This window comes from Silene latifolia, chromosome X (assembly GCF_048544455.1).
Source record: "Silene latifolia isolate original U9 population chromosome X, ASM4854445v1, whole genome shotgun sequence".
In the NCBI taxonomy this organism is placed as follows: Eukaryota; Viridiplantae; Streptophyta; class Magnoliopsida; order Caryophyllales; family Caryophyllaceae; genus Silene; species Silene latifolia.
In genome coordinates, this window is record NC_133537.1 from 180,927,055 (window position 1) to 180,940,335 (window position 13,281).

The following is a 13,281-nucleotide window of genomic DNA, read 5'->3' on the forward strand; positions in this document are numbered from 1 at the left end:
TATGATTATGCTTTCCACTAAACATATTTAACATAATTAAGCTTAATACTTCCTCCTTATTTTCGGCACATATTGTGTAAAATGAAAGTCCATTTTACACATTATTTTGTCAATTTGTCACATGTAACATGTTCCAAGACATTATGTGTATAAAATATATTTTTAACAATTAAAAATCAACATATTAATAAAATATGTCACTTATAAAATTAACCTAGTAATTCATAATTACTTGTACCAAAAATGTTTCCGAATTATAAACTACAACATTCTGTGTTTATAATAATTTATTCATTCCATCTAAGCAATAAAACAATTCTATTACTTAGACCGTATCTTATTTAATCAAATTACAATGAGACATGTAAATATTACATCCAAAATCGTCCGTCAATTTTAAGCAATTTAATTAACCAGTATCATTATACGATCAATTAAATAATCAATTAAGAGTGTTACCCTATAGGTATGACCTAAGGGGATCAACTGATCACCACCGTCGCACGACAGTAATGTCAAACTCTAATCAGCCAATCATTACCTATATGTGTGGATCAGTTGACTGTAAAATATTACATCCCACATGTATTCATAAAATGAGATTTAAACATGTGATCATCATGATCGACAGTTGTGATCGCATTATTGTCGGAGGACACATATTCCAACAGGAATTCCACACTAATCGTCTTGTTTAAAGTTGATATTTTCAGAAAACTCAAGAATTCGAGGACTAATGGTTGATATGTAAGCTCATGCAAGTTGAACAATGTCGAAAGACCAAATAATTCGAAGAGTTCCTCGGTTTGGTGGTATATCCCTAGTTTCCTCAATTTCTCGTGGCAAACAAACTTAGTTGGAAGAATATTCTTACCTAGGAGACGGTGAAAGATGATTCGCTGAGCGTCATTGACAAATTCTATGTTTGAGAACTCATTTAGTCTTGAAAGATCGATGATTTCTTCATTTTCTCTTCTCAATGTGTTGAGATGAGAGGTTCAAGAGCTTCATATGACCCTTGTTCTTCTTTTTTCTTTTGGTAGGGATCCTCTTGGTCTTATCTTGAAAGTAGATCTTTAGATTTTGCTTTAATGAGATGAAGATTAATCTTTGCAATTGAGATCCCTTTAAACCCTAGGTTTTGGGTATTTTTATATTGGAGATGCAATTGGGTGTTTTTGCTGTGTTTTGAGCATTTGGGAGAGGATTCTATGTTTTATTCAGGAGAGAGGGATGAGGTGTCTTGATATGTGTGGTTGAGAGAAGAGTAAATTTGTCGAAAGTAGAAGAGTACCACGGGAGGGAGACGCGCGGTTCGCAGTCTCGACGAGCGTCTTCTGTTTCGTAGAGAAATAATACGAGCAGTTAGGGACGCATGGATCAGGCTTGGGACGCACGAATTTCCTTACAGGGTATTCTGGGACAGCAAAACAACACTGAGATGCGTGACTCAATCTCGGCTCGAGCGGATCCTTGTTGGGACGCTCGTCTTGTGCCTGGGACATGCAAATTTTCTTACAGCGAAATTTCATAAGTTTGGAACTTCCTTGGACGCGCGGCTCGATAGTGGGACGAGCGTCCTTAGGTTCTGGACGAGCATCCTGATGCTGGTCTGCGTAGATTTTCTTACAAGACTTTTTTCCCACATCTTGAAGCCCTCCAGCCCCCACGTCCCGATGTCAGGACGCTCGGATCATTACTGGAGATGCTCGGATTTTGTTCATCTCCCATGAGCTCAGGTCTGCTCGTGGGGATTCCTCATTTTTGCTCTTCTTTCTTCTTATTTCATTCATTGACAAGGGTGCTTCCCCACACTTGAATCGTCATATCCTTCATTCATCAAACAAGATTAGTAGCACTCCCTCACCATCTCTCATGCCAAAATCATGTTATAGGAAAATTAAATGCAAATGCAATAAAATACAAGTAAGAAGGATTAGTATATTTACAAGTGGTGGTTTAGGGAGGACTCCACTAAACTCTCTCATTTGATGGTCTTATCATGGTGGGAGAGGCTCGAGGCGGATGACCTCTACTTCTCCTATGAATGCTCCTTCATAGTATGGTTTCAATCTTTGACCGTTGACCTTGAACTTGTTTTAATCCTCCAAATTTATCTCAAAGTCTCCATACTTTCCCACTTCGGTGATTACATTGGGATCCATCCACCTTGAATTTATCTTTCCAGGAAAAAGGCGATATCGGGAGTTGAATAAGAGGACTTTGTCTCCTTTGTGCAAGGCTTTTTGCCTAATCTTCTTGTCATGAAGAAATTTGGTTCTTTCCTTGTAGATCTTTGCATTTTCGTAGGAGTGTAGTCGGAATTCCTCCAACTCTTGAATTTGCAATATCCTCTTTTGACCAATTAGCTTAAGAGCAAGGTTGAGAGCTTTGATTGCCCAAAAGGCTTTCTACTCTAACTCAATTGGCAAATGGCATGCCTTCCCATAGACTAGCTTGTAAGGGGAGGCTCCTATGGGAGTCTTATAGGCCGTCTTATAAGCCCAAAGGGTGTCATCAAGCTTCATGCTCCAATCCTTACGAGTCTTGTTAACAACCTTCTCAAGACTTTGCTTGATCTCTCTATTCGAAACTTCAATATGACCGCTTGTTTGAGGATGGTATCCCAAGCCGGTTCTATGTTGAACACCATACTTTGTCAAAAGAGATGTGAGTTTCTTTTCATGGAAATATGTTCCTCCATCACTAATAATTGCTCTAGGGACTCCGAATCTTGGAAAGATTACTTTCTTGAGAAGTTTAGTAACCGTTTTGGCGTCATCGGTTGGGGTAGCAATTGCTTCTACCCACTTTGATACATAATCGACGGCTACAAGAATGTACTTGTTTCCTTGAGATGATACAAACGGTCCTTGGTAGTCAATTCCCCATACATCGAAAATTTCTACTTCCAATATTCCTCGTTGTGGCATCTCATTTCTCCAAGAAATGTTTCCGGATCTTTGTCAAGGGTCACAATGGAGAATAAATTCCCTAGCATCTTCAAACATGGTAGGCCAAAAGAAGCCCGACTGAAGGACTTTAGCAATTGTTCTTCATGCTCCATGATGTCCTCCATATGGTGATGAATGGCATCCCTCTAAAACACCTTGAACTTCCCATTGGGGTATGCATCTTCGGTAAAGTCCATCACTACATTCCTTGTAAAGATTGGGATCGTCCCAAAAGTATCTCTTCACTTCAAACAACTTTGATTGTAGTTCACATCTGGGGGAAGAACTCCTCCCACAATGTAATTAGCATAGTAGGCGAACCATGGTGTTGTGTGTTTCTCGAGTTGTGAATGGATGGCCATTAAAATATCATCGGGGAAAGAGTCATTGATAGGTATCTCTCCCTCATCATCATGGAATCGAATTCTTGACAAGTGATCTGCTACCACATTCTCGGCTCCCTTCTTATCACTTATCTCCAAATCAAATTCTTGGAGTATCAAAATCCACCTCAACAATCTTGGTTTTGCTTCTTTCTTTATCAAGAGATGTCTAAGAGCACGGTGGTCCGAGAAAACAATCACTTTTGATCCAAGCAAATAGGAACGGAATTTGTCTAATGCATAGACAATAGCAAGAAGTTCCTTTTCCGTGGTGTCATAGTTTACTTGGGCGGCATCAAGAGTCTTGCTTATGTAATAGATAGCATGCAAAGCCTTTCCTACCCGTTGGCCAAGAACCGCTCCAATGGCGTAGTTACTTGCATCGCACATGATCTCAAATGGTAGTTCCCAATTTGGTGGTTAGATGATTGGTGCCGAGATTAGTGCCTCATTAATTCTATCAAAAGCTTCAACACACTCATTAGTGAATTAGAATTGGGCATCCTTAAACAAAAGTTGAGTAAGGGGTTTTGCGATGTGGAAAAATATTTTATAAAACGGCGATATAACCGCGCATGACCGAGAAAGCTCCGCACCCCTCTAACATTCACGGGAGGTGGGAGTTTCTCTATCACCTCAACTTTGGCCTTGTCAACTTTGATGCCCTTTTTCGAGATTAAATGACCCAAGACAATACCTTCATTGACCATAAAATGACACTTTTCCCAATTCAAGACAAGGCTAACGTCTTCACATTTTTGCAATACAAGAGAAAGGTTATGCAAACAAGAATCAAAGTCTTTTCCATAAACGGTAAAATCATCCATAAAACCTCCATTATGGTTTCTAAATAGTCGGAAAAGACACTCATCATGCATCTTTGAAAAGTGGCGGGAGCATTACATAGCCCGAATGGCATTCTCCTATATGTAAAAGTACCGTAAGGACATGTGAAAGTAGTCTTATGTTGGTCATCCGGGTGTATCGGGATTTGGAAGAATCCCATGTACCCGTCAAGGTAGCAAAAGAATTTGTTAGAAGCTAACCTCTCAAGCATTTGTTCAATGAATGGTAGGGGGAATGATCCTTTCTTGTTGCGGAATTCAATTTACGATAATCGATACATATACGCCAACCGGTGATCTTCCTTGTGGGTATTAGCTCGTTCTTATCATTTATTACCACCGTGGTACCTCCTTTCTTAGGTACCACTTGAACGGGGCTAACCCACAAAGAATCCGATATAGGATAAATGATTCCCGCATCAAGTAATTTCATAACCTCCGTTTTTACAACCTCTTGCATGTGGGGGTTTAGTCTCCTTTGTCCTTGGATGGTAGGCCTATGGTCTTCTTGTAGATGAATTCTATGCATGCAAAAATTGGGGCTTATTCCCTTAACATCATCTAGACTATAGCCTATAGTTTTTTCATGTTGTTTTAACACATCAAGCAAACTTTTCAATTGCTTCTCATCAAGTTTTTCATTAACAATCACGGGTTTAGTTTTAGACTCATCAAGGTAAGCATACTTCAAATTTAGGGGAAGGGGTTTTAGAGTTGGAGTTTGTACCTCACTTTCTACCATTGAAGGTTCACTAGGGACATCTTCCACCTCCATTACACATTCCACTCTCATGGCATATTCAACTTGTTCTTCGAACTCCTCATACCCAATGTAGACAAATTCCACGACATATTCGTCTTGCTCCTCGACTTGCATGGTATGATCTTTAGTTGCTTGTTCTTCTTTAGTGGATTGTGATGCTTCCTCGAGAATGTTATTTATCAATATGGATTGCTCATAGGCGAGTTCTTTGTAAGCTAGAGCGGCTTCAAGGAGATCTACTTCCAATGCCCACTGCTTGTTTTTGGCCTCCCTTGTTGCTAAGGCTTCCAATGCTTGCAAAGGTTATTTGATGAGAGTAGTGCTCACATGGTCCTCTACACAACAATCTATAAGATCCATCTTGTGAAATAAACTAAGAGAAAATGGTGAGAAGTACCTTGAGGAAGTTCTCTCCCTCAAGGCAAAGAAAGACACAACTAAAAACAATTAACGAAAATCAAATAAATTGAACACCGTCCCCGGCAATGGCGCCATTTTTGGTATCGGTTCAAACTCATCGTCAAAAGCTACCATCCAAATCAATATTTATAACTTCACAAACTACTCTTAGTAAAGAGGTAAGTAAAGGTCGGATCCCAAGGGACGGGTATTGATGTAGGATTTTCAATTGCAAGTAGCTATGTCTTAGGGTGTCACAAATTATGGGTCGAGATGAGATGTAGTCTAAGCTAATCAACAAGATGAATGTAAATTAATGAAAACAAAGTAAAGCAAATAAAGAGGTTTGTAAAAAATTGATTAAAAGCACTAGGGTGTCATGGGTTCATAGGGGATTCATGGAAATAGATCATACAAACATGTTCTCAAATAGAAGCAAGCACTTATTGTTGTGATGGGATCGAGTTAGTGTATATCTTACAATCCCTAGGAAGATTTAGGTCCCGGAGCCGAGTCGTCTAAAGTCTACAACACCTACAAGTCGACTTAGTCTCCTCCTATTCAACTCTATGCATGGTCTAATGAGGCTCGAGTTGGTTTATGTCTTAAAAGCCTCATTGAAAAGATAAGATATGGGTAAAAAATGCAAGGATTCATAGGCTCCCATTTCATCAAACATAACATGTGCATAGGTTGAAATCAGAACAAGCAAGCAAATTAATTATGAAAACATATTAGATTAATCATAGATCAATTCCCATGTTTGTTTCCCCTAATTCCCCATTAACCCTAGCTAAAGAACCACTCACTTATGATCAAGTTTAGCATGATAATAAGGTTGTCAATCATACTAACAAAGCAAAACATGATGAATAAATGATGTGATTACCAATAATTAAACAAGGGTAAAAGAGATTATACCTATGTGAGATGATCCAAATAATAAAGCAAAGAATAATAGAAGTACTTGATGATTGATGGAAGGTTGTCAATCCTCCACTAAACCCCAATAATCTTCTAATTACCCAAATAAAACTAAGAACAATTAAGAAATTAAGGAAAGATTAAGATGTAATTAATATTGAGAAGTGTGTTACAACTAGATTAAGAGTTTATTAAGAGATGATTAAGGATTGATTAAAGCTTGATGATAATCCAGGTAGTACAATGGGGTATTTATACTAAAATTAAGTACAAGTATTAGGGCTACTAAGGGTTTAAATGACTATTAAGACCCTAAGAGAATCTTGAGGAAGTGCAACTCCCAAGGGACATGCGCGGATCGTGCTTGCAACTCCCACCAGGATCCGCTCATCCTTACCTGATGCACGGCTAGTCCTGTAAGAAGATCTGCTCGGGTTGGCAGTCGGGACGCTCGGATCGTGCCCTGGTCCACTCAGATCCTGCTCTGGGACTCTCTGATCTGCTCGTACTTGGCTCAAGCCGCTCGGATCGTTGGACAGAGTTCTTCTCTTGTTTGGCTCCTTGACTATCTGCGGAGATCGTGTTGGGGATGCAAGGATCTTTTCATCATTGCCCATTTCACTTTATTTATTTGCTTAGGCCTCTAGTGTCGGTCTCCTCTTCGATGCTTGGTCATTAGATGTAATCCATTAAGCTCCATTTCGCTCCATAAATGCAAGGTTAGCAATCCTCTCCTACCAAGGGTACAAAACCTCAAAGAGTATGTAAAATGGGAAACTAATGATAAGAAATGATCCTAATATGTGCTATAAAGCATGGGAACGAGGTTAAGTCAGGGACTAAATGTGCTCAAATATGAGTCACATTAGAAGGTAATTGTCCCTTTTGTCTTTGGGAGCTAGAAGAGGCCAATTGAGACAATTGAGTCTCCAACATCTTAGTGTGAGAAAGAATATTGTTGATGGTAGTGTCTTTGGCTTAGCTATCCCTTTTCATTTGAGCAAAGAAATATTGTTGGCTCTTTTGCATTTGGAGGACCGTTTTTTGAAAATCAAAAGCTTGGTCATTGGGTTGATTGTAGTATGGTCTTTGAGTAGGATTTCTCATTGGAGGGGGTGTGTATGTGGGTTGAGGGTTTTGGACATTTTGGCTCTTGTATGAGAGGTTTGGGTTGAATTTGGTATTCTCATTGTAATAATTGGAACAAGGGGTGCCATTTTTATATGCTTGGAAAGCATTCACTTGTTCCCCTACACTGGTGTTGATCGTGTCCCAAGGTTCCACAACTCTCACACACTCCGTTTGGGATTGAGGATGTTGCCATCATGGCATTGACATGTTATTTGGGTGATTTAGAAGCTTCATCAAGCTTGGCCATGGCTTTCTCAAACTTCAAGTTTATGGTGTCAATATGAGCACTTAGTTGGGCACCCAATTGGGTGATGGATTCCACTTCATGCTTCCCTCCTCTAGCAGCTTTTCTTGGCCTACTATATTGGGAGTTATGAACCGTCATTTCTTCGATCTTAGCCCATGTTTAGTTGTCATCAACCTCGGCGAATCTCCCATTGGAACCCATGTTGAGCACATTTCTCGAATCTTCATATAAGTCATTCCAAAATTGTTGAACAAGGAACCATTCACTTAGTCCATGATGAGGACAAGAGCGACATGTATCCTTGAATCTCTCCCAAGCCTCATATAGAGACTCCTCATCTCTTTGCTTAAACCCGGTGATTTGGGCTCTCAATATATTAGTCTTCTCCGGAGGATTGAACTTCTTGTAGAAGGCAAGTGATAACTTCTTCCACGAATAAATTCCAAGGGTAGCTTTGTCTAAGCTCTTTAACCATTGCTTTGCGGCTCCGATCAAGGAAAAAGGAAACAACACCCATCGAATTTGGTCTTGAGTTACCCTGGTTTGAGAAATTGCATCACAGTACTCACAAAAGGTCTCCATATGCAGATGAGGATCTTCACTAGGCATCCCCCCAAATTGGCTTCTCTAACCTAATTGTATGAATGCAGATTTGGCAATGAAATTACCGGTTAAGTGAGGTGGTGTAGGAGTACCATTGGGTAGGTTCTCCTCAGCTGGTACGGAATGAGATGGAAATTTAGGCATTGTGGGTTGATTTTGTGGTTGGTTTTGAATTGGATTCTCCTCTCCTTCTCTTGCAAAAGGGTTGGTAAACTCAATACTATCCGTTTGGACAACACCAATGTCCACAAGTTCTCCAATTCCCAAACTTGTTGAATTTCCTCTAACGGTTCTTCTAATGTTGGTCAAATAATAAAAAAAAATTCCTTTTATGAAGTTTCTAAGGTGTAAGATTGGCTAAAGTTTTACACTTTTGGCTGACGATTAGAATAAAAAAAAATTAGATATTTTTCACATATTTCAAAACGATACGAGCTCAAATTCTACGCAACGAAAGGCGCACCCATTGGGTATTGAGGCACGATAGGGTTATAGATAACATAAATTTTAATTATAAAAAAAATGGTGCCTTTACCTATCCTATATCCATCCTTCATATCTATATATGATATAGGAAAGGTTCTTTCAATTTCGGGATCAATAGGCAAAAGTCTACCTTGTGATCTCCTAGACATGCAAAAATCAAACAACTAGAAAACAATTAAAACTACCTTGAGGAATTTGACATCCCCAAGGTTAAGAAAGACACAACTAAAAACAACAAATAACAATTCAATTGAACACCGTCCCCGGCAACGACGCCATTTTTGATGCGGTTTGGAACTTTGTCGTCTATGCTAACCGATCAAAACAAAATTTATAGACTCAACTAACTACTCTTAGTAGAGTGGCAAGTAAAGGTCGGATCCGAAAGGACGGGTATTGAATCAAGTTATCGATTGTAGAAAGCTATGTCTTAGGGCGTCGCAATTTGAGTTGAGTTTGAGGTTTGCAATCTAAACTACTTAACAAAGAAATATAAAAAAAATGAAAGCAAAACAAGCAAATAAGCAAATAGGGGTTTGTAAACAATTGATAAAAGGTACTAGGGTGTCATGGGTTCATAGGGGATTCATGGTGGTGATCATACAAACATGTTTACATATTTGCAAGCAAATTATTGTTGTAGTGGAATCGAGTTAGTTTATGTCTTGCAATTCCTAGGAAGATTTGGGTCCCGGAGCCGAGTCTGCAAAGACTATACAACACCTACAAGTCGACTTAGTTTCTTCCTATTTAACTATATGCATGGTCTAACAAGCCTTGAGTTAGTTTATATCTTACATGTCTTAGTTTCTTCCTATTTAACTATATGCAAGGTTGTCAATCAAGCAATTCATCAAGCATAACATGTGCATAAGTTGAAACTACAACAAGCAAGCAATCTTATGAAAACATATTAGATTAAGTATGGATCTACCCCCATGTTTTAGTTCCCCTACTCCCCCATTAACCCTAGCTAGAATACTACTCACTCATGGCCATGGTAAACATGCTAATAGGGGTGTCAATCATATTAACAACGTTAAACATGGTGCATGAGTAAAGCAATAATTAATTAAGCAAAGGGTAAAAGAGATTATACCAACTTAAGGATGATCCAATTAATAAGCAAAGAATAATAGAAGAACACTTGATGAATGATAAAGAGTTGTCAATTCTTCAATAAACCCCAAATAGTCTTCAAATTACCCCACTAAATCTAAGAACACTTAAGTGATTAAAGAGGAATTAAGACTTGATTAATATTAAATTGAGTAAATACAACTTGATTAAAACTTGATTATTAACATGCAACTTGATGATTAATCCCCTAACACAATGGGCTATTTATACTAAGTACAAGTATTAGGGTAACTAAGGGCTTAAATGATGATTAAGTCCCTAAGAAGAAGATTAGTTCCTTGCAAGTCCCAAAAGGAGCCGCCCGACTTGTCCTTGAAGTATGCTCGAGCTGCCTAGGGATCCGTTCGACTTGACAACGGAACGCCCGGATTATGGCTTGGGACACTCGTCCTGAGCTAAGGTCGCCTGGATCCTTGATCAGCTTTTCTTCTTCTTCTTCTTCTCTTGGCTGCCTAAGGATCCGTTGGGATCGTTGAGGGGTCGTGGGGGTCTTCATCATTTCCCATTCTACTTGATTTATTCACTTAGGCCTTTAGTATTGGTCTCCTCTTTGATGCTTGGTCATTAGATGCACTCTAGTTAGCTCCACTTTGCTGCATAAGTGCAAGGCTAGCAATCCTCTCCTACCAAGGACACAAAACCTCACGAAATATGAAAAGTAGGGAACCAAATAAAAGAAACGACCCTAATAAGCACTATAAAGCATAGGAATGAGGCTAGTTCGGGGACTAAATGTGCAATAATATGATTCACATCATATGCTTAATGCATGCTAACATGGGTTTTGACTTAATAAGGGTGGTTACACACCAAGCGATCAATCCCTGCGTTTTCAGAGGGATGTCAATCCGAACAAAAGGTGTAAGAAGGGCGCCCTAGCCTCGTTCACGTAGGAAGTGAAAGCTCTTTGACGAAACACAAGAGTGTAACATTAATGGCATGATTGACACAATCATGATTCGAAACGCGGGGATGAGAAAATTCACGCCGACGGGACGAGCCAATTGGTCGATAAAGGTTAGGTTGTGGGCCCGGACAAGGAACTCGACTTATGACCGTAATATCAATTCATACACTTTAACAACGACCTCGTTCGAGTTTCACCTCTAAGGATCACAAAGACACAAGTGTCATAGTTTCCCCAGCGAAGTCGCCAATCTGTGGACAGAGGCCACCCGCAACGCCAAGCCAATTCGTGGACATGCGGCGGTCGGAAAGCCACGCTCGATGACGTATTAAATGCTTTTGACAGGATTATTTTAGATCGGTCGGTTTCGTCACTTTATACCTAGGTCAACCAAGGCAAAAAGCGGTGTTTGACATAGATACTAAAGATAAGGAGTCGTCCCTCGTTAGCATCCTATCTCTATAATGACTCTCGTTCGCCCTGGATAAGGTCGTCCTCTACTCATCGATCCTGGTTAAGTAAAAGAGTTGATAAAATGGTGTAAATGCATGAATGCGCATCCGAAAGTCTTAACTTAACACGTGAAAGTTTGATAAGTCGGTTTGTTTATCCAAATATCAAGTAATTGATGTCGAGTTTGATTTAGATTGATTTACATGCCAAAACAGAAATTAAACATCCATTTACCAAATTCGGATTATGTTGCCTAACACTATCCATTTATTGTTAAAATGAAAGAATAAAAGGATGAATAAGAAAATGTTAAAATGTTTTAAAGAGTGTTAACTCGTCAATCTGATCCATGTAGATTCGGGTTAACCGTAATTGGGATCGTCCTAGACAAGTGCCAAAAAATGAAACAGAACAGTCCCAGACAACCACTTTAGGGCGCGAGCCTATTGGCGAGGGAACAAGGCATGTCCAGGTTTGAAACAAAGGAAATAGGAGGTTCCTTGGGGCGCGAGCCATAGGGTAGTCCAAGGGACCTCTCGTGGTTGTTTAAAAGGTTATGAAAAACTGTTTTAAAAGGTCGTTAAAAACCGCCTTTATTGACAAGGTCATCAAGACCGCTTTTGTGTTGATGTGTTGAATATAATACATATGACTTGGAATATATATCATTGTGTTGATAATATTCGTCGTCGGATTTGGATTTGTGAGCTTGAAAACTACAGTTTATAAATAAAAATGTAAAATGTGTGTACTTAACCGTTTTATCACCGTACTCGAAATAAATCGACATGGTATTTATTTTAACCAAGGGTGATATCTATTATGGTCAAGACAAGGATGAAAATAAAATAAAATGAAAGTAAAGAAAAAAGTTTGATATGAACTAATCAAGGTAAGTTCATTTATTTATAATTAGTCAAGTTTGTCATCGTACTCGGATTAAATCGACGTGGTATAAGGAACCAAGGATGATTATGAATTATGACTAATATGTTTGCAAATATAAATTAATGGAAAAAATGATAAATAAAAGAAAAGGGTGTTAAAATACCCATTAATTTGTAATTAACCAATAATATCATCGAATCACAGATTAAACCGTCATGGTATAAGGAACCAAGGGTGATTACGATTTATGGTTAAAAAGGTTGCCGTAAAAATGATTTGAAATATTTGAAATGGTAAAAACCGATTACAAATAAGAAATGAAACAAAGGGGAAAGACGAGAACAAACACGTTTGGATTCTGACCAGAGACCCCAGAAGAGGCGCGAGGTTGGTAGTTGTGACTACCAGCCTCTGTCTCCCGTCAAAACCCGGTTTTGGCTCATCTAACCTATATTTGAATCGTGTTATGCATTGTTCATGCTTATAAACTCATAAACATAATAAAGACATGAAATAAATGAGTTGTTTACACCCTCAAACTTACGTGTTATGATGTTTGCGAGGTAGGCAACTTTAGAGACGATTTTCTCATTGTGACTAATCACGATCAAAGAAGTTTAAAAAGGTGCCTTAAAAAAGGATTTTGTTTTGAAAATATGTTGAAAATATGTTAATTAAAACATGTTGATTGATGAATTGAGTTGGTCAAATGGGTCGGTCGAATGCACGGCGACGGTACCAAACAAAATGTGTAAGGCTTGTGTTTTCGATCGGTAGGTCGAAAACACGTGTCGATTTGTGACTAAGGAAGTCGAGTCTAGAAGTTTAAGGGAGATGTGAGGGGGCGGACGCTCGCGGTAGTATTATGGTGTGTGAAGGTGCGTATTTATAGAGAAATATGGGGTGGTAGGTCGATTGAGTTTGCTTGGAGGCTAAGGAGGTAGCCCATTGAGGCGCGAGCACGCCAGTGATACAACGGGGTGTCCTGTCCTTTTCGGAAATTTGGATTTTCCATTTGTTCTAACCAATGTTTTGTTGGTTGTCATTTGTGGTCTTATGTGATTGCTTAGCCGTGTGAGCCTACTCTTGGGTGTTATTTGGGGTAGGTATTTTGTGTGCTTGACTCGGGTTTGACCCTTGTTGAGTCGGGATTTGAAT

At 39.1% G+C, this 13,281-nt stretch overlaps 1 non-coding gene across 1 annotated transcript; it reads left to right on the forward strand.

Annotated features, from left to right (window-relative positions):
* Nucleotides 1-7,914: 7,914 nt before the first annotated feature.
* LOC141624926 (small nucleolar RNA R71) lies at nucleotides 7,915-8,021 on the forward strand. The gene has a single exon (XR_012534728.1). It is a non-coding gene; the product is annotated as a small nucleolar RNA R71 (small nucleolar RNA).
* The last annotated feature ends 5,260 nt before the right edge of the window (nucleotides 8,022-13,281 follow it).